Consider the following 27191-nt stretch of genomic DNA (forward strand, 5'->3'; position numbering starts at 1 on the left):
ATAATGAGTGATCTCATCATTGACAGTAAGTAATATCATCATAAAGTTTAAAAACCCAATCATTCACAGTGAGTCACCTCTTCATTGACAGTAAGAAACCTCATCATGTACAGTGAGGAATCACTTCATTGACAGTGAGTAACATCTTCATTAATAGTTAGTAATCTCATCAGTGACAGGGAGTAATTTCCTCATTGGCAATGAGGAACCCATCATTGGCAGTGAGTAATCTTCTCATTGGAAATGTGCAATCTCTTCATTGGCAGTGAGTAATCTCATTGACACTGAGTAATCTAATAAAGTACAGTGAGTGATCGCATCATTCACAGTGTGATCTCATCATTGATAGTGAGGAAACCCATCATTCCCAGTGAGTAACTTTATCATTGTAAGTGAGTAATCTCATAATTGCCAGTGATTAATCTCATCATTGACAGTGAGGAAAATGACATCATTAACAGTCAATAATCTCATCATTGACAGTGAGTAATCTCTTTCTTGACAGTGAGTAACCTCATCATTAACACTGAGTAATCTCATCATTATCAGTATGTAATATCTTCATTGACAGAGAATAATCTTCTCATTCACAGTGAGTAATCTCTTCATTGAGAGTAAGAAAACCTGTGATTGATGGTGAGTAATCCCATCATTGACAGTGAGTAGTCTCCTCATTGCGAATAAGAGAATAAGTGATCTCTTCATTTACAGTGAGTGATCTCATCATTGATCGTGTGGAATCTCATCATTGCCAGTGAGTAATCTCTTCATTGACAGGGAATAATCTCATAATTGATAGTGAGTAATCTCTTAATTGACAGTGAGTGGTCTTATCATTTACAATGAGTGATCTCATCATTGATAGTGAGGAATCTCATCATTGCTAGTAAGTAATCTCATCATTGAGAGTGAGTAATCTCTTCATTGACAGTGAGTAATCTCACCATTGATGGTGAGTAACCCCATCATTGACAGTGAGTAATCTCTTCATTGATGGTGAGTAATCCGATCATTGACAGTGAGTAATCTCATCATTGGCAGTGGGTAACTTCATCATTGGCAGTCAGCAATCTCATCATTGACAGTGAGGAATCACTTCATTGACAGTGAGTAATACCTTCATTGACAGTGAATATCCTGATCATTGACAGTGAGCTATCTCATCTTTGACAGTGAGTAATCTCATCATTATCAGTGAGTCCTCTCATCATTGACAGTGAGGAATCACTTAATTGACAGTGAGTACTGCCTTCCTTGACAGTGAGCAATCTCATCATTGGCAGTGAGTAATCTCCTCAATGGCAGTGAGTAACTTCATCACTGAGTCAGCAATCTCATCACTGACAGTGACTACTCTCATCCTTGGCAGTGAATAATTTTGTCTTTGACAGTAAGTCAGCTCCCCATTGGCAGTGAGTAGTCTATTCACTGACAGTGGGTAATCTAATTTTTGACAGTGAGTAACTACAGTTTTGACAGTGATTAAACTCATCATTGGCAGTGAGGAATCTTATCACTGGCAGTAGGTAATCTCATCATTGAGAGTGAAGAATCACTTCATTGACAGTAATATCTTAATTAATAGTGAGTAATCTCATCATTGACAGTAAAGAATCTCTTCATTCACGGTGAATAATCTCATCATTGATGGTGAGGATTCACATCATTGACTGTGAGTACAATCTCCATTGACATTGAGTAATCTCATCATTGACAGTGAGTAATCTCCTCATTGACACTAAATAACCTCACATTGACAGTAAGCAATCTGATCGTTGAAAGTGAGTAATCTCCTCATTGACAGCAAGTAATTTAATCATTGATAGTGTGTAATCTAATTGATTAGAGTGAGTAATCTCTCCATTGACAGAGAATTATCTCACTTTTGAGTGTGGGCAACCTGATCATTGACGGTAAGCAATCTCAGCATGAACTTTAACAGCCTCATCATTCACAGTGAGTAATCACTTCATTGACAGTAAGAAACCTCATCATTAACAGTGAGTAATCTCACCATTAAGAGTGAGCAAGTTTATAATTGACAGTGAGCATTCCCATCATTGACAGTGTCTACTCTCTTTTTGACTTTGAGTAATCTCATCATTGACAGTGAGTAATCTCTTCCTTGACAGTGTGTAATCTCACCATTGACAGTGAGCAATCACATTGTTGATAGTGAGTGATCTCATCGCTGACAGTAAGTAATCTCATCGTAAAGATTAAAAACCAGTGAGTAATCTCACCACTGATGGTGAGTAATATCTTTGTTAATAGTGAATAATCTCATCATTGACAGTGAGTAATCTAATTTCTGACAGTGAGTAAACTCATCATTGGCAGTGAGGAATCTTATCACTGGCAGTGTGTAATCTCATCATTGAGAGTGAGGAATGACTTCATTGACAGTGAGGAATCCCATCCTTGGCAGTGAGTAATATCATGATTGACAATGAGTAATCTCATCATTATCAGTGAGTAATTTCTTCATTGACAGTGAATAATCTCACATTGACAGTGAGCAATGTGATCATTGACAGTAAGTAACCTCATCATGAACACTAAAACCCCTATCATTCACAGTGAACAATCCCTTCATTGACAATAAGAAACCTTATCATTGATAGTGAGTAATCCCATCATTGAAATTGATTACTCCCCTCATTGACATTGAGTGATCTCTTCATTGATAGTGAGGAATCCCATCATTGCCAGTGAGTAACCTCATCATTGTAAGTGAGTAATCTCATCATTGACAGTGATTAATCTAAATATTGACAGCAAGTAATGTCCCCCTTGACCTTGAGTAATCTCATTGACAGTGAGTAACCTCTTCCTAAATCTTACCATTTACAGTGAGCAATCACATTCATGATAGCGAGTAATCCCATCATTGACAGTAAGTAATCTCATCATAAAGATTAAAAACTCCATCATTTACAGTGAGGAATCACTTCATTGACAGTGAGTACTATCTTCATTAATAGTTAGTAATCTCATCATTGACAGGGAGTAATTTCTTCATTGGCAGTGAGGAATCCCATCATTGACAGTGAGTAATCTCTTCATTGACAGTGAGTAATCTCATCATTGATGGTGGGTAATCCCAACATTGACAGAAAGTAATCTCTTCGTTGACAGTGAGTAACCTCATCATTGACTGTGAGTAGTCTCATCATTGACAGTGAGGAATCACTTCATTGACAGTGAGGAATACCTTCATTGACAGTGCATAACCTCATCATTGACAGAGGGCTATCTCATCTTTGACAGTGAGTAATCTCATCATTGGCAGTGAGTAACTTCATCATTGACAGTCAGCAATTTCATCATTGACAGTGACTACTGCCTTCCTTGACAGTGAATAATCTCATCATTGGCAGTGTGTAATCTCATTTTTGACAGTGAGTAATCTCATCAATGGCAGTGAGTAACTTCAGCATTGACAGTCAGCAATCTCATCGCTGACAGTGACTACTCTCATCCTTGGCAGTGAGTAATTTCATCTTTGACAGTGAGTCAGCTCCCCATTGGCAGTGAGTAGTCTCATCATTGACAGTGATTAATCTCATTTTTGACAATCAGTAATCATATTTTTGTCAGTGAGTGATCTCATCAATGGCAGCGAGGAATCTTATCATTGGCAGTGAGTAATCTCATCATTGAAAGCGAATAATATCCTCATTGACTGTGAGTAATCTCTTCATTGACAGCGAGTAATTTCATCATTCTCAGTGTGTAATCTCTTCGATAACAGCAAGCAATCTCTTCATTGACAGTGAGTAATCTAATCATTGACAGTGAGCAACCTCATCGTTGACCGTGAGTAATCTCATCCTTGACAGTGAGGAATCCCATCACTGGCAATCAGTAACCACCTCATTCACGTTGAGTAACCTTATCATTGACAGTGAGCAATCTCATCATTAACATGAGTAATATCTTCACTGACAGTGAATAATCTCATCAATGAGAATGAGCAATCTCATCATTAACAGTAAGTAATCACATCATGAATATTAAAAACCCCATCATTCACATTGAGTAATCTCTTTATTGACAGTAAGAAATCTCATCATTGTCAGTGAGTAATCTCATCATTGACAGTGTGTTCTTATCATTCGCAGTGAGTAACATGACCATTGACAGTGGGTAATCTCATCATAAACGTTTAGAATATTTAATCATTGAGTAATCTCCTCATTGATAGGAAGTAATCTCATCATTGACAGCGAGTATCTCCTCATGAACAGTGAGTAATCTTATCATTGACAGTGAGCAATATCATCACTGACAGTGAGTAATATCATCATTGACAGTGAGTAAGCTTTTACTTCACAGTGAATAATGTCATTTTTGACAGTGAGTAATCTCATCCTTGACAGTGTGTAATCTCATCATTGACAGTGAGTAATCACATAATTGATAGTGAGTAATCAAATCATTGACAGCAGGTAGTCTCATTAAAAACCCCATAATTCACAGTCAGTAATCTCTTCAATGACAGTAAGAAACCTCTTCATTGGCAGTGAGTAATCTCGTCATTGACAGTAAGTAATATCATCATTCACAGTGACTAATATGACCATTGACATTGTGTAGCCTCATCATAAACATTTAGAATATTTAACCATTGAGTAATCTCCTCATTGATAGGAAGTAATCTCATGATTGACAGTGAGTATCTCCTCATGGACAGTGACTAATCTCATCATTGACAGTGAGGAATATCTTGATTGACAGTGAGTAATCACTTCATTGACAGTGACTAATATCTTCATTATTAGTGAGTAATTTCATCATTTTCAGTGAGGAATCACATCATTGGCAGTGAGTAAACCTTTCATTCACATTGAGCATTCTCATCATTGACAGTGAGTAAACTCTTCACTAACAGTGAGAAACCTCATTATTGACAGTGAGTAAGCACATCATTGACAATAAGTGTTATCATTCACAGTGAGTAATATGACCATTGACAGTGGGTAATCTCATCATAAATGTTTAGAATATTTAATCATTGAGTAATCCCCTCATTGATATGAAGTAATCTCATCATTGACAGTGAGTATCTCCTCATGGACAGTGACTAATCTCTTCATTGACAGTGAATAATGTCCTCATGGACAGTGAGTAATCTCTTCACTGGCAGTGAGGAATCACTTCACTGACAGTGGCTAATATCTTCATTAATAGTGAGTAATTTCATCATTGGCTGTGAGGAATCACATCATTGGCAGTGAGTAAACATTTCATTTAAATTGAGCAATCTCATCATTGACGTGAGTAAACTCTTCATTGATGTTGAGGATTCTCATCATTAACAGTGAGTAATCTCACCATTGAGAGTGAACAAGCTCACAATTGATGGTGATTATTCCCATCACTGACAGTGTGCACTGTCTTCTTTGACAGTGAGTAATCTCATCATTGGCAGCGTGTAATCTCATCATTAAAAGTGAGTAATCTCCTCATTGACCATGAGTAATCTCTTCATTGACAGCATGTAAACTCATCAATAACAGTGAGTAATCTCTTCATTGACAGTGAATTATCTCACCATTGGCAGTGGGCAATTTGATCATTGCCAATATGAAACCTCATTATGAACATTAAAAACCCCATCATTCGCAGTGAGTAATCTCAACATTGACAGTGAGTAATCTCCTCATTGACAGTGAGTAATCTCCTCATTGACAGTGTGTAATCTCACCATTGGCAGCGAGCAATCTCATCATTGACAGTGAGTAATCTCCTCATTGACAGTGTGTAATCTCACCATTGGCAGCGAGCAATCTCATCATTGACAGTGAGTAATATGACCAGTAAGTATTATCATCATTCACATTGAGTAATATGACCACTGACAGTGGGTAGTCTCACCATAAATATTTACAATGTTTAATCATTGAGTAATGCTTTCATTGATAGGAAGTAATCCCTTCATTAACAGTGTGTATCACATCATGGACAGTGAGCGATCTCATCATTGATAGTGAGGAATCTCATCATTGGCAGTGCGTAATCTCTTTATTGACAGCGTGTATTCTCATCAATAACAGTGAGTAATCTCTTCATTGACAGTGAATTATCCCACCATTGGCAGCGAGCAATCTCATCATTGACAGTGAGGAATCTCACAATTGACAGTGAGTAATCTCATAATTGATAGTGAGTAATCCCTTCCTTGACGGTGAGTAATCTAATCTTTGGCAGTGAGTTATATCTTCCTTGACAGTGTATATTCTCATCATTGATAGTAAGTAATCTCATTATAAACATTAAAAATCCCATCATTCACGGTGAGTAATCTCTTCACTGACAGTAAGAAACCTCATCATTGACAGTGAGTAATCTCGTCATTGAAGTAAGTATTATCATCATTCACAGTGAGTAATATGACCATTGACAGTGGGTAGTCTCACAATAAATATTTACAATGTTTAATCATTGAGTAATGCTTTCATTGATAGGAAGTAATCCCTTCATTGACAGTGAGTATCACGTCATGGACAGTGAGCAATCTCATCATTGAGAGTGAAGAATCTCATCATTGGCAGTGAGTAATTTCATCATTGGCAGTGAGTAATCTCTTCATTGACAGTGAGTAATCTTCTTATTGACTCTGAGTAATTTCATCACTAACAGTGAGTAATCCCTTCATTGATAGTGAGTGATCTCATTGACAGAGAGTGATCTGCTCATTGAAAATTAGTTATCCTATCATTGATGGTGAGTAATCCCATCATTGTCAGTGAGTAAACACTTCATTCACATTGAGTAATCTCCTCATTTACAGTGGGTAATCTTATTAACAGTGAGTAATCTCATCATCGAGTGTGAGTGATCTCTTCCTTGACAGAGAGTGATCTGCTCATTGAGAGTGAGTAATCTCATCATTGACAGTGAGTATTCTCATCATGAACATTAAAAACCCCATCATTCACAATGAGTAATCTCTTCCATGGCAGTAAGAAAGTTCATCTTTGACAGTGAGTAATCTCTTCCTTGACAATGAGTAATCACATCATAAATATTAAAAAACCCCATCATTTACAGTGAGTGATCTCTTCACTGACAGTAGGAAACCTCCTTTTTGACAGTGAGTAATCTTGTCATTGACAGTAAGTATTATCATCACTCACAATGAGCAATATGACCATTGACAGTGGGTAATCTCATCATTATTATTTAGAATATTTAATCACCGAGTAACCTTTTAATTGATAGGAAGCAATCTCATTATTGACAGTGACTATCTCCTCATAGACAGTGAGTAATCTCATCATGGACTGTGAATAATCTCCTCATTGACAGTGAGTAATCTCATCATGGACTGCAGGAATGACTTCATTGACAGTGAGTAACATTTTCATTGACAGTGAATAATCTCATAATTGACAGTGAGTCATCTCATAATTGACAGTGAGGAACCTCATCATTGTCAGTGAGTAACTTCATCATTGAAAGTGAGTAATCGTATCATTGCCAATGAGTAAACTCTTCATTGACAGTGGGTATTCTAACCATTGACAGTGACTAATCTCATCATTGATGGTGAGTAATCTCACCATTGACAGTGAGTAATCTCTTCATTGGCAGTGTGTAACCTCATCATTGACAGTGTGTAACCTCATCATTGACAATGAGTAGCCTCATCATAAACATTAAAACCCCGTCATTCAAGGTATGTAACTTTTTCATTGACTGTATTAAATCTCACCATTAGCGGTGAGTAATCGCATCATGGACAGTGCATAACCTCATCATTGACAGTGAGTAACCTCATCGTTGACAATGAGTAATCTCCTCATTGATAGTGAGTAGTCATTCAAGGTGTGTAATCTTTTCATTGACTGTATGAAATCTCACCATTGGCGGTGAGTAATCTCATCATTGATGGTGAGTAATCTCATCATAGACATAGAAACAGAAACATAGAAAATAGGAGCAGGAGTAGGCCATTCGGCCCTTTGAGCCTGCTCTGCCATTCATTATGACCATGGCTGATCATCCAACTCAATAGCCTGCGCCCGCTTTCTGCCCATATCCTTTGACCCCTTTCACCACCAAGAGCTATATCTAACTCCTTCTTGAAAACACAATGTTTTGGCCTCAACTACTTCCTGTGGTAACGAATTTCACAGGCTCACCACTGTCTGGGTGAAGACATTTCTCTTCATCTCAGTACAAAATGGTTTACCCCATATCCTCAGACTGTGACCCCTGGTTCTGGACTCCCCGACCATCGGGAACATCCTTCCTGCATCTACCCTGTCTAGCCCTGTTAGAATTTTATAGGTTTCTATGAGATCCCCCCTCATTCTTCTGAACTCCAGCAAATATAATCCTAACTGACTCAATCTCTCCTCATATGTCAGTCCCGCCAACCCAGGAATCAGTCTGGTAAACCTTCGCTGCGCTCCCTCTATAGCAAGAACATCCTTCCCCAGATGAGACCAAAACTGCACACAATATTCCAGGTGTGATCTCAACAAGGCCCTGTATAATTGCAGTAAGACATCCCTGCTCCTGTACTCGAATCCTCTCACTATGAAGGCCAACATACCATTTGCCTACTTTACAGCCTGCTGCACCTGCATGCTTACCTTCAGCAACTGGTGTACGAGGACACCCAGCTCTCATTGCACATTCCCCTCTCTCAATTTATAGCCATTCAGATAATAATCTGCCTTCCTGTTTTTGCTACCAAAATGGATAACCTCACATTTATCCACATTATACTGCATCTGCCATGCATTTTCCCACTCACTCAGCTTGTCCAAATCACACTGAAGCATCTCTGCATCCTCCTCACAGCTCACCCTCCCACCCAGCTTTGTGTCATCTGCAAATTTGGAGATATTACATTTAGTTTCCTCATCTAAATCATTAATATATATTGTGAATAGCTAGGGTCCCAGCGCCGATCCCTGTGGTACCCCACTAATCACTGCCTGCCTTTCAGAAAAATACTTATTTATTCCTACTCATTGTTTCATGTCTGCCAGCCAATTTTCTATCCAACTCAATACACTACCCCCAATCCTATGCGCTTTAATTTTACTCGCTAATCTCTTATGTGGGGCTTTGTCGAAAGCCTTCTGAAAGCCCAAATAGACCACACCCACTAGCTCCCCCTCATCAACTCTATTAGTTCCATCCTCAAAAAATTCCAGTAGATTTGTCAAGCATGATTTCCCTTTCGTAGATCCATGCTGACTCTGTCCATTTCTGCCACTGTTTTCCAAGTGCTCAACTATTAAATTTTTTAGACAGTGAGTAACCTTGCCATTGAGATGTGAGTAATCTGAGTATTGGCAGTGGGTGATCTCCTAATTGAAAGTGAGTAATCTCATCATTGACCTTAAGAAATCACTTTATTGACAGTAATTAATCTCATCATTGACAGTGACTCATCTCTTCATTGATATTGAGGAATGTCATCATTGGCCATGAGTAACTTCATCATTGAATGTGAGCAATCTCATCATTGAAAGTGAGCAGTCTCTTCATTGACAGTGAGTATTCTCACCATTGACAGTGAGCAATTTCATCATTGACGGCAAGTAATCCCATCATTGACAGTGAGTAATCCCATCATTAACAGTGAGTAATCTCTTCATTGACAGTGAGCAACCTCAAAATTGACAGTGAGTAGTCTCTTCTTTGACAGTGAGTAACCTCTTCATTGACAGTGAGTAACATCATCATTGACAGTGAACAACCTCATCATTGACAGTAAGTAATCTCATCATAAGCATTAAAAACACCATCATTCCCAGTGAGTAATCTCTTCATTGATTGTAAGAAATCTCATCATTGACAGTGAGTAATCAGTGAGTAACCTCTTAATTGATAGTGAGTATTATCATCATTCACAGTGAGCAGTCTGACCATTGACAGTGAGTGATCTCACCATTGATAGTGAGGAATCACTTCTTTGACAGTGAGTAATATCTTGATTAACAATGGATAATCTCATCATTGACAGTGAGCCATGTCATCGTTGACAGTGAGTAATCTCACCATTGACAATGAGCAATCTCATCATTGAGGGTGAGTAATCTCACCATTAACAGTGAGCAATCTCATCATTGATAGTGAGTAATCTCATCACTGAGGGTGAGTAATCCCATCATTGACAGTGAGTAATCTCACCATTGACAGTGAGTAATCTCTTCATTGGCAGTGAGTTATCTCATCATTGATAGTGAGTAATCTCATTTTTGACAGTGAGTAATCTCATCATTGACAGTGAGTCATCTCATTGATAGTGTGTAATCTCATCATTGGCAGTGAGTAATCTCACCATTGATAGTGAGGAATCACTTCTTTGACAGTGAGTAATATCTTGATTAACAATGAATAATCTCATCATTGACAGTGAGCCATGTCATCGTTGACAGTGAGTAATCTCACCATTGACAATGAGCAATCTCATCATTGAGGGTGAGTAATCTCACCATTAACAGTGAGCAATCTCATCATTGATAGTGAGTAATCTCATCACTGAGGGTGAGTAATCCCATCATTGACAGTGAGTAATCTCACCATTGACAGTGAGTAATCGCTTCATTGGCAGTGAGTTATCTCATCATTGATAGTGAGTAATCTCATTTTTGACAGTGAGTAATTTCATCATTGATAGTGAGTAATCTCACCGTTGGCAGTGAGTTGTCTCATCATTGACAATGAGTGTTCTCATCATTGACGGTCATCAACCTTCCTCATCAGCTCTCATGTCTTGGGGAATGTGACGACTGTCACTGTGCACTTGTCCTTGCACTGGCATCTACCCGGCTATGTGATACATTGCCCAGATATGTCCTGTACACAAATTGCAGGACAGTTCTAACCCAGCCAATTACCGCCCCATCAGTCTACTCTCAATCATCAATAAATTAATGGAAATTGTCATCATTAGTGCTATTAGGTGCCATTTGATTAGCAATAACCTGCTCACGGATGCCCAGTTTGGGTTCTACTAGGGTCACTCAACTCGTGACCTCATTACAGCCTTGGTTCAAACATGGACAAAAGAGCTGAACCCCAGAGGTGAGGTGAAAGTGACTGCCCTTGACATCAAGGCAGTATTTGACCGAGTTTGGCATCAAGGAGCCCGAACAAAGCTGGAGTCAATGGGAATTGGGGGGAAACTCTCCGCAGGTTGGAGTCATACCTAGCACAAAGGAATATGGTTGTGGTTGTTGGAGGTCAGTCATCTCAACCCAAGGACATCACCGCAGGAGTTCTTCAGGGTCCTCGGCCCAACAATCTTCAGCTGCTTCATCAATGACCTTCCCTCATTATAAGGTCAGAAGTGGGGATGTTCGCTGATGATTGCACAATGTTCAGCACCATTCGCAACTCCTCAGATACTGAAGCAATCCATGTCTAAATGCAGCAAGACCTGGACAATATCGAGGCTTGGACTGACAAGTAGCAAGTAACATTCGTGTCACGCAAGTGCCAGGCATCTCCAACAAGAGAGAATCCAACCATTGCCCCTTGACATTCAATGTCATTACCATCACTGAATCCCCCACTATCAACATCCTGGGGATTACCATTGACCAGAAACTGAACTGGACTAGCCATATAAATATTGTAGCTACAAGAGCAGGTCAGAGGCCATGAATCTACTGATGAGTAACTAACCTCCTGACTCCCCAAAGCCCGCCCACCATCTACAAGGCACAAGTTAGGAGCGTGATGGAATACTTCCCACTTGCCTGGATGAGTGCAGCTCCCACAACACTCAAGAAGCATGACACCGTCCAGGACAAAGCAGCCGCTTGATTGGCACCACATCCACAAACATTCATTCCCTCCACCACCTACACAAGGCTCCATAGACAGCACCTTCCAAACCCACGACCACTATCATCTTGAAGGACATGGGCAGAAGATACATGGGAACACCACCACCTGGAAGATCCCCTCCAAGTCACTCATCATCCTGACTGGAAATATATCACTGTTGCTGGGTCAAAACCCTGGAACTCCCTTCCTAATAGCACTGTGGGCTTACCAACACCACAGGGAATGCAGCGGTTCAAGAAGGCAGCTCACCACCATGTTCTCAAGCGCAACTAGGCATGTGCAATAAATGGGTGTGAAATAAAGGGCCATGAAGGCTCGAAACGTTAACTGATTTCTTCTCCGCCGATGCTGCCAGACCTGCTGAGTTTTTCCAGGTAATTCTGTTTTTGATGTGCAATAAATGTTGGACCAGCTAGTGAAGCCTACATCCGTGAATGAATGAAAAAAACACAGCCCCTGTTTACCGTCCCATACCTCGTGTGATGAAAAACATTTTAACTCAATTATATTTTTTGAAGACCTTTCTGCCTCTGAGGACTTAATAATGTTTGATTAGAATTCTGTTGCTTTCCGGGGAATTCTTTTTGTTTGTGTTCACTAGTGCTTGGAGGGGAAAGGAATTTAATTTGTTTTATGAGCACTGTTGAAAATTACAGCTACAGGCTGGTCTGCTGTCTGGGAAAGTAGATTAAACAACATGACAATTAATGATGTAATAGGCACCTTTTGTTGGAATTTAATGAGGAAATGCAGACAGAAACTTAATATTGGAAATGTTCGCGGTATTTCTTGTTTACTTACTGTTGCAAACACTTTTTACCATTGAGTTACCTTCCATTCAGATCACTGGCTACCTCAACCAAATTGCAATCTTCATGTTTAAACTCAACAGTGAGTAGCAGCGAGTTGTTCAACAAAGGTGGGCTTGGCAGGAACCGCGATTTTATGCGGGCGGGCCAAATAAGGCCTGCCCAGCATAAGACACAGCAGCAGCAACAGCAAGAAGGGCCGAGCGGGCAGGTTTTTCTCACGTGTCAGTGCAGACTCGATGGTCCAAAAGGCCTCTTCTGCACTGTGATTCTGTGATTCTGTGATCATAGCTTACCCCAGTGCTGATCTCAAATATTATCCAACTCATGCGTTTTCCTGGAGGAGTGACCATTAGGTGATGGTTAATGGAAGTAACTTGGAATCTTATCTAACCCTCCCTAGTACAAGTGCACTGTGGTCAATCTTATCATTTGTTAATGTCTTGTCAATTACATTGTTAATGTTAGGAGAAATAGGTGATGGGTATTAATTGTCTTTGACCACATATAAATAGGGGATAGCTGGGACACTGGATGGGAGGAGAGCTGTGAGACTGAAAAGTTAATATACCCTCTCAATATAGAAAATCTCTGTGTCTTAGTTTCAGCTTCACCAACCTGTTTGGAATCCACTAACAGCGCTTATATAGCAGAGCAAAGAGACAAGATGATGTAGCTTGATTCCATGGTGTTCATGAAAGAGGTCGCGAATTAAATTTACTGCTTAAAGTTGATCTTATGAAAAGAGTATCCATTTGTTTGGGGGAGGAAAGATATCAGAATAAATGTACTTCATGTAGGTCACAGTGATTGGATGGGGTGCATTTCAGTGGAAATGAAGTCAGGCTGATATATTTGGCAGCAAATGAAAGATTGGTCACATCATAGTCCCCAAAGATATTTCTACATTAATCAAACTGTGAGACTCCAGGATGTAATGAGTAACTCAGATTCATGATCAGTTCAATGTCAAAGCTCCCAGCTTCTTTCCCCAAATACCAGGCTGATTCCATCATTCATGCTGTCAGTTTGACTTTGATTTCAGTGAAGACGGCAGTTGACATCTCCAATTTCCTTCTCTCGCCTGTGTGTACACACAGCTGGCAGCTGAAGCTGCTATGGTAGTGGTGAACTGACATGCATTTGTAACATTGATAATCCTTGCAGACATACTGAGCTTTCATACAGCAGGTCCATGATATTATATATCCACCCAGTACAAATCAGCAGTAGTGATAGTGATAAATTAACTAAGTGGTTAAAAACTATGGCAGATGGAGTACCATGTGGGGAAGTGTGAGGTTATCTACTTTGGACCCATTCTGAGTATATTTTTGGAGTTTTTTGAGGATATTACTTGTAGCATAGATAACAGAGAAGCAGCTGGATGTGGCGTATTTGGATTTTCAGAAGGCTTTTGATAAGCTCCCACACCAGGGGTTAGTAAATAAAATTAGAGCACATGAGATTGGGGAAAATGTACTTGTATAGGTTGAGAATTGGATAACAGGCAGAATGCAGAGAGTAGGAATAAATGGATCATTCTCAGGATGCAAGGAGGCTTCAAGGGGACATGGACAGTCTAAGTGAATGGGTTGGAGCATGGCAGATGGAATATAATGTGAATAAGTGTGAAGTTATTCACTTTGGCAGAAAAAAAATCAGAAAGATGCAGTATTTCTGAAATGGTGATATATTGAGATGTGTTGATGTCCAAATAGACTTGGGTGTCCTTGTTTATGTGTCACTGAAAGCTGACATGCAGGTGCAGCAAGCAATTCAGAGGGCATCTGGTATGCTGGCCTTCATCACAAGGGGATTTGAGTACAGGAGTAAAGATGTCTTGCTGCAATTGTATTGAGTCTTGATGAGACCTCATCCAATGTATTATGCACAGTTTTAGTCTCCTTAACTAAGGAAGGATATATTTGCCGTAGAGGGAGTGCAATGGAGGTTTACCAGATTAAAACCTGGGATGGCAGGATTGTATTGGGAGGAGAGATTGAGGAGGCTGGGTCTGTATTCCCTAGAACTTTGAGGAATGAGGGGCAACCTCATGGAAACTTACAAAATTCTTGGAGGGTGGATGCAGATAAGATATTTCCCCTGGCTGGTGAGCCTAAAACCAGGACTCATAATCTCAGAATAAGGGACTGGCCATTTAAGGCTGAGATGAGGAGAAATTTCCTTACTCAGAGGATGGTAAATCTTTGGAATTCTCTATCTCAGAGGCCTCTGGAAGCTTAAGTATTAAGCATGTTCAAGTCAGAAATCGATAGATTTCTGAAGACTAGTGACATCAAGGGATATGATAAAGCAGAGGATTGGGAAAGTTTTAAAAACCAACAAAAGGTGACCAACAATAAAAAAGAGGGAGAAAGTAAACTAGCAAGTAATATAAAAGTGGACAGTAAGAGCTCCTTTAAATATATGAAAAGGAAGAGAGAGACCAAAGTGAACAGAGGCCCCTTAGAGAATGAGGCTGGGGAAATAATAATGGGGAACCAGGAAATGGCAGAGGAGTTAAATAACTACTTTGCTTCAGTCTTCATGTTAAAAGAAACTAATAGCATTTCAAAAATACTACATAATCAAGGGGCAAAAGGGGCCTAAGGAAATAAATACAATAACTATCACTAGAGAAAAAGTACTAGGGAAACTAATGGGGCTAAAGGCCGATAAGTCCCTTAAACCTGATGGGTTGCAGCCTAGGATATTAAAGGAAATAACTACAGAGATAGTGGATGCACTGGTAGGAATCTTCCAAGAATCCTTAGATTCTGGAAAAGTCCCAGAGGATTGGAAAACTGCCAATGTAACACTCTTATTCAAAAAGAGAGGGAGAAAGAAAACAGGTAACTATAGGCCAGTTAGTTTAACATCTGTCATTGGGAAAATTTTAGAGTCTATTATAAAGGATGTAATAGCAGAGTATTTAGAAATGCATAATATAATCAAGCAGAGCCAGCATGGTTTCATGAAAGGGAAATCATGCCTGCCAAATTTATTAGAATTCCTTGAGGAGATAACAAGCAGGATAGATAAAGGGCAACCAGTATATGTATTATATTTGTATTTCTAAAGGCGTTGGTAAGGTACTGCACATAAGGCTACTTAATAAGATAGGTACCCATGTGTTGGGGGTAGTACATTAGCATGGATAGAGGATTGGCTATCTAATAGAATACAGAGAGTTGGAATAAGGAGGGCATTTTCAGGATGGCAACCTGTAAAGAGTGGCATGCCACAGGGATCAGTGCTGGGGCGATAATTATTTACAATATACATTAATGACTTAGATGAGGGAAGTAAATGTATTATCACCAAGTTTGCAGATGACACAAAAATAGGTGGGAAGGCAAGTGGTGAGGATGACACAAAGAATCTACAGAAGAATATAGACAGGTTAAATGAGTGGGCAAAAATTTGGCAGATGGAATATAATGTGGAAAAATGTGAGGTTATGCACTTTGGCAGGAAGAATAAAGGGGCTGAATATTATTTAAATGGAGAAAAACTGCAGAAAGCTGCAGCACAGATGGATTTGGGGGTCCTCATGAATGAATCACAAAAAGCTATCATACAAGTTCAGCAGGTAATAGAATTGAATGTTGTCCTTTATTTCAAAGGGAATGGAGTATAAAAATAGGGAACTGTTGCTAAAAATGTTAGACCATACCTAGAAAAATGTGAACAGTTTTGGTCCCCCTATCTAAGGAAAGATATGCTGGCATTGGAGGCAGTCCAGAGAAGGTTTGCTAGGTTGATCCTGGGTATGGAGAGATTTTCTTATGAGGAGAGGTTGAGTAGGTTGGACATGTACTCTTTGGAGTTTAGCAGAATGAGAGGCGACCTTATTGAAACATATAAGATTCTTAGGGGGCTAGACAGGGTACATACTGAGAGGTTGTTTACCCTTGTGGGAGAGTCTAGTACCAGATGGCATAATCTCAGAGTAAGGAGTCGCCCATTTAATACAGAGATGAGGAGGAATTTCATCTCTCAAGGGTATTGAATCTGTGGAATTATTTACCGCAGAAGGCTGTAGAGGTTGGGTCATTAAGTATATTCAAGGCTGAGATAGACAGATTTTTAATCAGTAAGGGAATCAAGGGTTTTGGGGAAAAGGCAGGAAAGTGGAGTTGAGGATTATCATCAGCCATGATCCCATTGAATGGCGGAATAGACTTGATGGGCCGATTGGCTACTTCTGCACCGACATCTTTTGGTCTAATGGTCTTATATGGAGATAGTGCGGAAAAGTGGCATTGAGATAGATGATCAGTGTTCTGATCCTTGGCCAGACCCCAGGGGTTGGGGAAGGTCCGGTTAGAGATCAATAACATTTTGTTTAAAGTGGATAAAGGCTGAGATTCAAGGCACCTGCTTTTGGAATGAAGCCACAAGATTCCACGGGTTTTGAACAAACAAAATTAAAATTTACTGGACAAGTTCAGAAAGATAAAACAGTTTACAGTACGCATTTCATACTCTAACATTCAGGGTGAGTATGAGGTACATGTGAATTAACAACAAACTGTGGTTGAACATGTCACACTACAGAGTGAATGGCAGATGCAACCAAGACTGAGTCCATGGATTTCTCAAGAACCCACCCAGATGTCAATAAATACCAAGTCAAACAGTCTCATTGAAATTCTGCTCACGAGGGTTTCCCAGCTTTAACTTTGAAGATTTCTCCATAAGTCACTCCCACTCAGATGGCTTGAATAATGGAAACAAAAACAGAATTACCTGGAAAAACTCAGCAGGTCTGGCAGCATCGGCGGAGAAGAAAAGAGTCGACGTTTCGAGTCCTCAAGACCCTTCAGCAGAACTGAGTGAAGTTAGGAGAGGGGTGAAATATAAGCTGGTTTAAGGTCGTGGGGGGGGGGGGGGGGGGGGAGAGAGAGAGAGAGAGAAGTTGGGGGTGGGGGTGGTGGTTGTAGGGACAAGCAAGCAGTGATAGGAGCAGATAATCAAAGGATGTTACAAACAAAGGAACAGGGGGGTGTTAAAGGTGGTGATATTATCTAAGCAGACCGCGAGTCTCCTCTACATTGGAGAAACCAAACGCAAACTGGGCGACCGCTTTGCAGAACACCTGCGGTCTGTCCACAAGAAAGACCCAAACCTCCCTGTCGCTTGCCATTTTAACACTCCACCCTGCTCTCTTGCCCACATGTCTGTCCTTGGCTTGCTGCATTGTTCCAGTGAAGCCCAACGCAAACTGGAGGAACAGCACCTCATCTTCCGACTAGGCACTTTACAGCCTTCCGGGCTGAATATTGAATTCAACAACTTTAGATCTTAAACTCCCTCCCCCATCCCCACCCCCATTTCCGTTTCTTACCCCTCCCTTTTGTTTTTTCCAATAATTTATATAGATTTTTCTTTTCCCACCTATTTCCATTATTTTTAAACCTATAACTATAATACCCTGTCAGTCTTTCCACCCCACCCCCACTAGAGCTGTACTTTGAGTGTCCTGCCATCCATTCTTAATTAGCACATTCTCTTAGATAATATCACCACCTTTAACCCTGTTCCTTTGTCTGTAACATCCTTTGATTATCTGCTCCTATCACTGCTTGCTTGTCCCTACAACCGCCACCACCCCCCCAACTTCTCTCTCCCCCCTTCCCCCCGCCCCCCCACCCCCCTCCGACCTTCAACCAGCTTATATTTCACCCCTCTCCTAACTTCACCCAGTTCTGCTGAAGGGTCATGAGGACTCGAAACGTCGACTCTTTTCTTCTCCGCTGATGCTGCCAGACCTGCTGAGTTTTTCCAGTTAATTCTGTTTTTGTTTTGGATTTCCAGCATCTGCAGTAGTTTTTTTGTTTTTGGCTTGAATAATGGCCCACCTTTCAGGGTTACAGTTTCGTCTTCCAAGATTCCTTCTCCCTGGATTCCCAAGTACGCTCAAACACTAGCTTACAAGAACACTTTCAGGTCTGTGGCTATGCCAAGCAGAACACCACTGCTCCAAAGGGGTACCTTTGCCCCAACTGCCCTCTTTACTTAAAGTCTGCTCCTGCAGCTCTTTTTTTAACTTAACTTAATGGGACATATACCTGTCCTTATGTCTGTGATATTTCTTTGCTGGCAAACTCCCCAAAACTGACTGACTGCCAACTGCTGTTCACTGACCCTTGAACTGATCTAGGGACCCATCAAAACACTCCCAGAGGGTCCCACCTTTGTTTCTAGGCAGGAACTAATCTAAAAAGCATTGGAACATCTTGTACTTTAAATATTATAATCTCCACAGACTGCTCATTTAACACCCAGGGACACACAGATCAATGGATTTCATGACGTCATCTAACTGAATGGCGGGGCCGGCTTTATGGGCCAAATGGCATACTCCTGTCCCTATGTTCCTATTCTAAATGGTGAGATATTAGGAAGTGTGGAGGAGCAAAGAGATTTAGAGGTCCAAATACTGAAACTCCAAAAAGCCACCGGAAAGGTACAAAAAACAATCAAAACAGTGAATGGAATTTTGGCCTTTATTTCAAGGGGTGGGAATACATATGACCATAAGAATTAGGAGCAGGAGTACGCCATTCGTCCCTCGAGCCTGCTCTGCCATTCAGCAGTTTCATGGCTGGTATGATGTGGCCTTAACTCCACTTTCCTGTCTGCCCCTATATCCCTTGGCTCCATTGTAAGTCCAAGATCTGTCTAACTCAGCCTTGAAAATATTCAATGACACAGCCTCTGCTGTCTGGGGTCGTGAATTCCAGAAATTCAAAATCCTCTGAGAGAAGAAATTCTTCCTCATTTTCATCTAAATGAGACACCACTTATCTTGAAGCTGTGCTGCTAACTCCAGAGTACCCCATGAAGGAGGGACATTCTCTCAGCATCCACCCTGTATGGCCCCCTGCAGAATCTTTAATAAGATCTGCTCTCATTCTTCTAAACTCCAATGAATATAGGTCCAACCTACTGAACCTTTCCTTTATCACAGGAATCAGCTGAGTGAACCTTCTCTGAGCTGCTTCCAATGCAAGTATATTCCTCCTTAACCACAACTGTACACAGTCCTCCAGGTGTTGTCTCATCAATGCCCTGTACAGTTGTAGCAAGACTTCCCTACTTTTATACTCCACCCCATCCCCCTTACAATAAAGGCCAACATTCCATTTGCCTTCCTAATTACTTGCTGATCTGCACGCTAACTTTTTTATGATTCATGTACAAAGACACCCAGATATCCACTATCCTTTGTGCGTAGAAGTTCTTCCTGACATCAGCCTTGAATAGCCTTGTTCTAATTTTAAGGCTGTTCCCGCCTTGATATGAACACCTCTGCAGGGGAAAGAGAATCCCTTTGCTCATCCAAAACACCTCTATTAGGTTATCCCTTAATCTTGTATATTCAAAGAGATACAAACCTAGACTATGTAACTTGTCCTTATAATTTACGCTTTCTCTCCCCAGTATCATTCTGGTGAATCTACCCTGCACTCCCTCCGAGGCCAATATATCGGTGGGTAATTGTGAAAAAAGGGAACAGGCAGACAAGTGAAAGGTGAATTTAATATACAAAAGCGGCCGAAGGGAAAGGAAGAGGCAGGATAGACTTAATGGCACAGTTCTAAAGAGTGTGCAGGGACAGAGGGTCCTGGGAGTTCATATACATAGGTCTTTGTAGGTGACAGGACATATTGAGAGAATGCTTAGCAAAGCATATGGACTTCATAAACGAGGTATTGAGTACAAAATCAGGGAAGTTATGTTGAACCTATTTAAAGTTTTCATTTGGAGTATTGTGCCCAGTACTGGTCATTGCACTTTAGGGAGATATGTGAGGGTCCTTGAGAGGGTGGGGAGGAGACTTACCAGGTTAGTTCCAGGGATAAGGGATTTTAGCTACAAGGTTGGGTCGGAGAAGCTGGGGTTATTCTCCTTGGAGCAGAGGAGATTGAGGGAGATTAGACAGCAGGTCATTCAGCCCCAAGGCCAATCCGACCCTAAAGACTGCTACGTCATTCAATTAGATCATAGCCGATCTGTACCTGACCATTTGTTTCTTATCCTTTGATACTGTTAGCCAACCTCACAAAAATCTAACTCCCTTGTTTCTGCACTGCTCAACCATTGTTAGCAGACAGCCCTAGTAGACACTATCAGCAGCATGAATCCCGTGTATCTCAGCTTCTCTATGTTAAGTAGCACTGTAGTGTGGCAATGTAAGAATGTACGTGACTCGAAATAATGTACTTTGTTCCATGGTGAATTATGTCTCCCTCATTTGGCTGATCTTCTCTGAAAGAGGTTGTCACTTATGGGCTGCCCTGGGTTTTCTTCACATGTTGGGAGTTAGATTTATGTATGGTAGTTTGCAGGACTGATGTAGCTTGGTAATTGAAGCCCTGAGTCATATGAGGAGGTGTTAATCATGAGCTCAGAGCCTTTGAGAAGCATCTGGTCTTTCCTCATTCTAACAAAACCCAGTCAGTTTGATAAATTGATTTTGTTTAAGAAGTGGAGTCTGGACTCCACTCTACCTACTCCATTATTGGAATGATGTTTCTCTCACGGGGAGCATGCACAAACATTTGATTCACCATCCCTACCCTTTATTAAACAACGATACTGAATACAACGAACTTAATCTTGGGTTAGATCCACAAGTATGACCATTGCTCTCAGTAGTATAAAACTAGTTGTTGAAATGACGAGCTCAGCAGTTATTGTTACCTCTCAATGGCTCCCAGAAGGAGAGAGGAAGAATCTGTTCTGTGACAGGACGGGGGCTTCATGGTCCTATCACCGGCTATGGATGGTCAATACTCCACCTTTCTCCGGATAATAGGAACTGACATTGAGCACATTATATGCAGCTGATGCAGCATTGGCACACAGCTAATGCAACGCTAGCCTACATTTAATTCAGTATTTTTTTGACAGAGATAATAAACAAATACTTTTTTTATCGATCTTCACAGTAAAAGATACAAAGAATTTCCAGAAATATTAAGGAAACAAGAGTTCAGTGAACAAGGAGTACTTAAAGAAATTAGTATTGGTGCTGAAATAGTACAATTGCTGGGGCTAAAAGCCAACATATCCCTTTGACCTGATGACCTGCATCCTCAGGTTTTAAACAAGGTGGCCTCAGAGCTCGTGGTGCTTTGTCTTTGATCTTCCAGGAATCTCTATATGTTGGAGTAGTCCCCACGGATTAGGAGGTAGCAAACAGTAACTGGCTTTTAAATTGGAGTTCAGAGATTGGGAACTACAGTTCCCATAGACCTTGATATGTCTGCGCGTGCATCGGCCGCAGGGTTGTAATACCAGGTCGACGCATGGAGTGGATGAAGCATTCCATCTCCCTGCTCCAAAAATCAATTTAATATATTGTCCCATATAACGAGTGTATCAGATATTAAACTGATAAGAACAGATACTACACTTGATCTTAGCATTAGCGCATAGTTGATGCAGCATTTGTACACAATTGAGGCAGCATTGGTGCACAGTTGATGTAGCATTGGCACACAGTTGTTGCAGCATTGGCGCACAGTTGATGCAGCATTGGTGCACTTGATGTAGCATTGGCCTATAGTTGATGCAACATTGCTGCACTGTTGATGCAGCATTGGCCTACAGTTGATGCAGCATTGGTACACAGTTGATGCAGCATTGGAATACAGTAGATGCAGGATTGGTGCACAGTTGTTGCAACATTGGTGCTCAGTTGATGCAGCATTGGTTAGCATACAGTTGATGCAGCATTGGTGCACAGTTGATGCAGCATTGGCACATGCTTGATGCAATATTTGTGCACACTTGATGCAGCTTTGGTGCACATTTGATGTAGCATTGGTGTGCAGTTGATGCAGCATTTGTGTACAGTTGATGCAGCATAGGTGAACAGTTGGCATAGCATTGGTGTACAGTTGCTGCAACATGGGTGCACACGTGATCCTGCCTTGGTGCACAGTCGATGCAGCATTAGCCTATAGTTGATGCAGCATTGGCACACACTTGATGCAGCACTGGTGAAAACTTGATGCAGCATTGGTGCACAGTAGAGGCAGTATTGGTGGACATTTGATGTAACATTAGTGCACAGTTGATGCAACATTGGAGTACAGTTGTTGCAACATTGACACACAGTAGTTGCAACATTGCCGTACAGTAGATGTAGTACAGTTGATGCTCGGCTGATGTAGCATTGGCACTCACTTGATGGCAGCACTGGTGCACATGATGCAGCATTGGCATACAGTTGATGCAGCATTGGTGCACAGTTGATGCAGAATTGGTGCACAGTTGATGCAGCATTTGTGTACAGTTAATGCAACATTGGAACACAATTGTAGTAGCATTGGCACACACTTTATGCAGCATTGGTGTACAGTTGAGGTTTCATTGGTGTACAGTTGATGCAGCATTGGTGCACACTTGATTGCTGCATTGGTACACAGTTGATGCAGCATTGACACTCACTCGATGCAGCATTGGTGTACATGATGCAGCATTGGCCTACAGTTAATGCAGCATTGCTGCACAGCTGATGAGCATTGGTTCACAGTTGATGCAGCATTGTTGGACACAATTGATGCAGCATTGCTACATATTGATGCAACATTGGTGCACAATTGATGCTGCATTGATGCACATTGATGCAACATTGCTGCACAATTGATGCAGCATTGGTGCACAGTAGATGCAAGGTCAGTGCACAGCTGATGTAGCATTGGTGCAGAGCTAATGAAGCAAGGATGCACAGCTGAGGCAGTGTTTGCGTACAGTTGATGCAACATCAGCGCACAATTGATGCAGCTTTAGTGAACACTTGATGCAGCATTTGTGCACAGTTGATGAAGCATTGGTCCACAATTTATGTAGAATTGATGGATAGTTGATGCAGCATTGGTGCACACATGATGCAGCATTGGTGCACATGGTGTAGCATTGGTGCACAGTTGATGCATCATTGACATGCAGTTGATGCAGCATTGGAGTGCAGCTGTTGCAACATTGGCATACAGTTGATGCAACATTGGTTCTCAGTTGATGCAGCATTGGTGCACAGTTGAAGCAGCATTGGTGCACAGTAGACACAGTATTGGTGCACAGTTGATGCAGCATTGATGCACAGTTGATGCAGTTTTGGTGGACAATTGATATGGCATTGGTTCACCGTTGATGCAACATGGCATACATTTGATGCAGCATTTGTGCACATTTGATATAGCATTGGTACACAGCTGATGTAGCATTTGTGTACAATTAATGAAATATTGGCATGCTATTGCTGCAGCATTAGCACACACTTGATGCAGAATTGGTGCACATTTGATGCAGCATTGGCACACAGTTGACATAGCATTGGTGTACTTGATGCAGCATTGGCCTACAATTGATGCAGCATTGCCACATAGTTGAAGCAGCATTGGCCCACAGTTGAAGCAGCATTGGCCCACAGTTGATGCAGCATTGGTGCACAGTTGTTTCAGCATTTGGGCACCTTTGATGCAGCATTGGTTCACATGATGTAGTATTGGTGCACAGTTGATTCAGCATTGGAGCACAGTTGATGCAGCATTGGTGCACTTGACGTAGCATTGGCCTATAATTTATGCAACATTGCTGCACTGTTGATGCAGCATTGGCCTATAGTTGATGCAACATTGCTGCACTGTTGATCCAGCATTGGCCTACAGTTGATGCAGCATTGGCATAACGTTGATGCAGCATTGGTACACACTTGATGCAGTACTGTTGTACACCTGATGCAGCATTAGTACACAGTTGATGCAGCATTGGAGTACATTAGATGCAGGATTGGTGGACAGTTGTTGCAACATTGGTGCTCAGTTGATGCAGCATTGGTTAGCATACAGTTCATGCAGCGTTGGTGCACAGTTGCTGCAGCATTAGCACACATTCGATGCAACATTTGTGCACACTTGATGCAGCTTTGGTGCACATTTGATGTAGCATTGGTGTGCAGTTGATGCAGCATTTGTGTACAGTTGATGCAGCATAGGTGCACAGTTGGCTTAGCATTGGTGTACAGTTGCTGCAGCATGGGTGCACACGTGACCCTGCCTTGGTGGACAGTCGATGCAGCATTAGCCTACAGTTGATGCAGCATTGGCACACACTTGATGCAGCACTGGTGAAAACTTGATGCAGCATTGGTGCACAGTAGAGGCAGTATTGGTGGACATTTGATGTAACATTAGTGCACAGTTGATGCAACATTGGAGTACAGTTGTTGCACCATTGACACACAGTAGTTGCAACATTGCCATACAGTAGATGCAGCATTGATGCTCGGCTGATGCAGCATTGGCACTCACTTGATGCAGCACTGGTGCACATGATGCAGCATTGGCGTACAGTTTATGCAGCATTGGTGCTCAGCATCGGTGCACAGTTGATGCAGCATTGGCATACAGTTGATGCAGCATTGGTGCACAGTTGATGCAGCATCGGTGGACAGTTGTTGCAGCATTTGGGCACACTTGATGCAGCATTGGTTCACATGATGTAGTATGGGTGCATGGTTGATGCAGCATTGGAGTACAGTTGTTGCAACATTGATGCACAGTTGTTGCAACATTGGCTTACAGTTGATGCAGAATTGGTGCACAGTTGATGCAGCATTGGTATACAGTTGTTGCAGCATTAGTGCTCAGTTGATGCAGCATTGGCGCACAATTGATGCAGCATTGGCATACAATTGAAGCAGCATTGGTGCTCAGTTGATGCAGCATTGGCGCACAGTTGTTGCAGCATTGGTGCACAGTTGATGCAGCATTGGTGTACAGTTGATGCAGCACTGGTGCTCAGTTGATGCAGCATTGGTGCACATTAGATGCAGCATTGGTGCACAGTAGATATAGTATTGGTGTGCAGTTGATGCAGCACTGGTGCTCAGTTGATGCAGTATTGGCGCACAGTAGATACAGTATTGGTGCACAGTTGATGCAGCATTAGCACACAGTAGATACAGTATTGGTAGACAATTGGTGTAGCATTGGAGTACAGTTGTTGCAACATTAATGCACAGTTGTTGCAACATTGGCTTACAGTTGATGCAGCATTGGTGCACAGTTGATGCAGCATTGGTGTACAGTTGTAGCAGCATTTGGGCACACTTGATGCAGCATTGGTTCACATGATGTAGTATTGGTTCACGGTTGATGCAGCATTGGAGTACAGTTGTTGCAACGTTGATGCACAGTTGTTGCAACATTGGCATACAGTTGATGCAGCATTGGTGCTCAGTTGATGCGGCATTGGCACACAGTTGATGCAGCATTGGCATACAGTTGAAGCAGTATTGTTGCTCAATTGATGCAGCATTGGTGCACAGTTGACATAGCATTGATGTACATGATGCAGCATTGGCCTACAATTGATGCAGCATTGCCGCATTGCTGAAGCAGCATTGGCGCACAGTTGATGCAACATTGGTGCACAGTTGATGCAGCATTGGTGCACTTGATGTAGCATTGGTCTATAGTTGATGCAACATTGCTGCACTGTTGATGCAGCATTGGCACACAGTTGATGCAGCATTGGCACACAGTTGACGCAGCATTGGCCTATAGTTGATGCAACATTGCTGCACTATTGATGCAGCATTGGCCTACAGTTGATGCAGCAGTGGCATACCGTTGATGCAGCATTGGTACACACTTGATGCAGTACTGATGTACACTTGATGGAGCATTGGTACACAGTTGATGCAGCATTGAGTACAGTAGATTCAGGATTAGTGCATAGTTGTTGCAATATTGGTGCTCAGTTGATGCAGCATTGGTCAGCATACAGTTGATGCAGCATTAACACTGCCTCGATGCAACATTTGTGCACACTTGATGCATCTTTGGTGCACATTTGACGTAGCATTGGTGGGCAGTTGATGCAGCATTTGTGTACAGTTGATGCAGCATAGGTGCACAGTTGGCATAGCATTGGTGTACAGTTGCTGCAGCATGGGTGCACACGTTATCCTGCCTTGTTGCACAGTCGATGCAGCATTAGCCTACAGTTGATGCAGCTTTGGCACACACTTGATGCAGCACTGGTGAAAACTTGATGCAGCATTGGTGCACAGTAGAGGCAGTATTGGTGGACGTTTGATGTAACATTAGTGTTCAGTTGATGCAAAATTGGAGTACAGTTGTTGCAACATTGACACACAGTAGTTGCAACATTGCCGTACAGTAGATGCAGCATTGATGATCAGCTGATGTAGCATTGGCACTCACTTGATGCAGCACTGGTGCACATGATGCAGCATTGGCGTACAGTTGATGCAGCATTGGTGCACAGTTGATGCAGCATCGGTGCACAGTTGATGCAGCATTGGTGTACAGTTGTTGCAGCATTTGGGCACACTTGATGCAGCATTGGTTCACATGATGTAGTATTGGTGCACGGTTGATGCAGCATTGGAGTACAGTTGTTGTAACATTGATGCACAGTTGTTGCAACATTGGCATACAGTTGATGCAGGATTGGTGCTCAGTTGATGCAGCATTGGCACACAGTTGATGCAGCATTGGCATACAGTTG

At 41.6% G+C, this 27191-nt stretch overlaps 1 protein-coding gene and 1 pseudogene across 2 annotated transcripts in view; one reads left to right on the forward strand and one right to left on the reverse strand.

Annotated features, from left to right (window-relative positions):
* The window catches only part of LOC144683285 (gamma-aminobutyric acid receptor subunit gamma-4-like), a 354953-nt gene that overhangs the window by 227010 nt on the left and 100752 nt on the right, over positions 1 to 27191 (forward strand). The gene's annotated exons all lie outside the window — the stretch shown is intronic.
* Positions 21914 to 22092, reverse strand: LOC144684092 (U2 spliceosomal RNA; annotated as a pseudogene).

The sequence above is a fragment of the Cetorhinus maximus genome, chromosome 8 (assembly GCF_964194155.1).
Source record: "Cetorhinus maximus chromosome 8, sCetMax3.hap1.1, whole genome shotgun sequence".
Taxonomy (NCBI): Eukaryota; Metazoa; Chordata; class Chondrichthyes; order Lamniformes; family Cetorhinidae; genus Cetorhinus; species Cetorhinus maximus.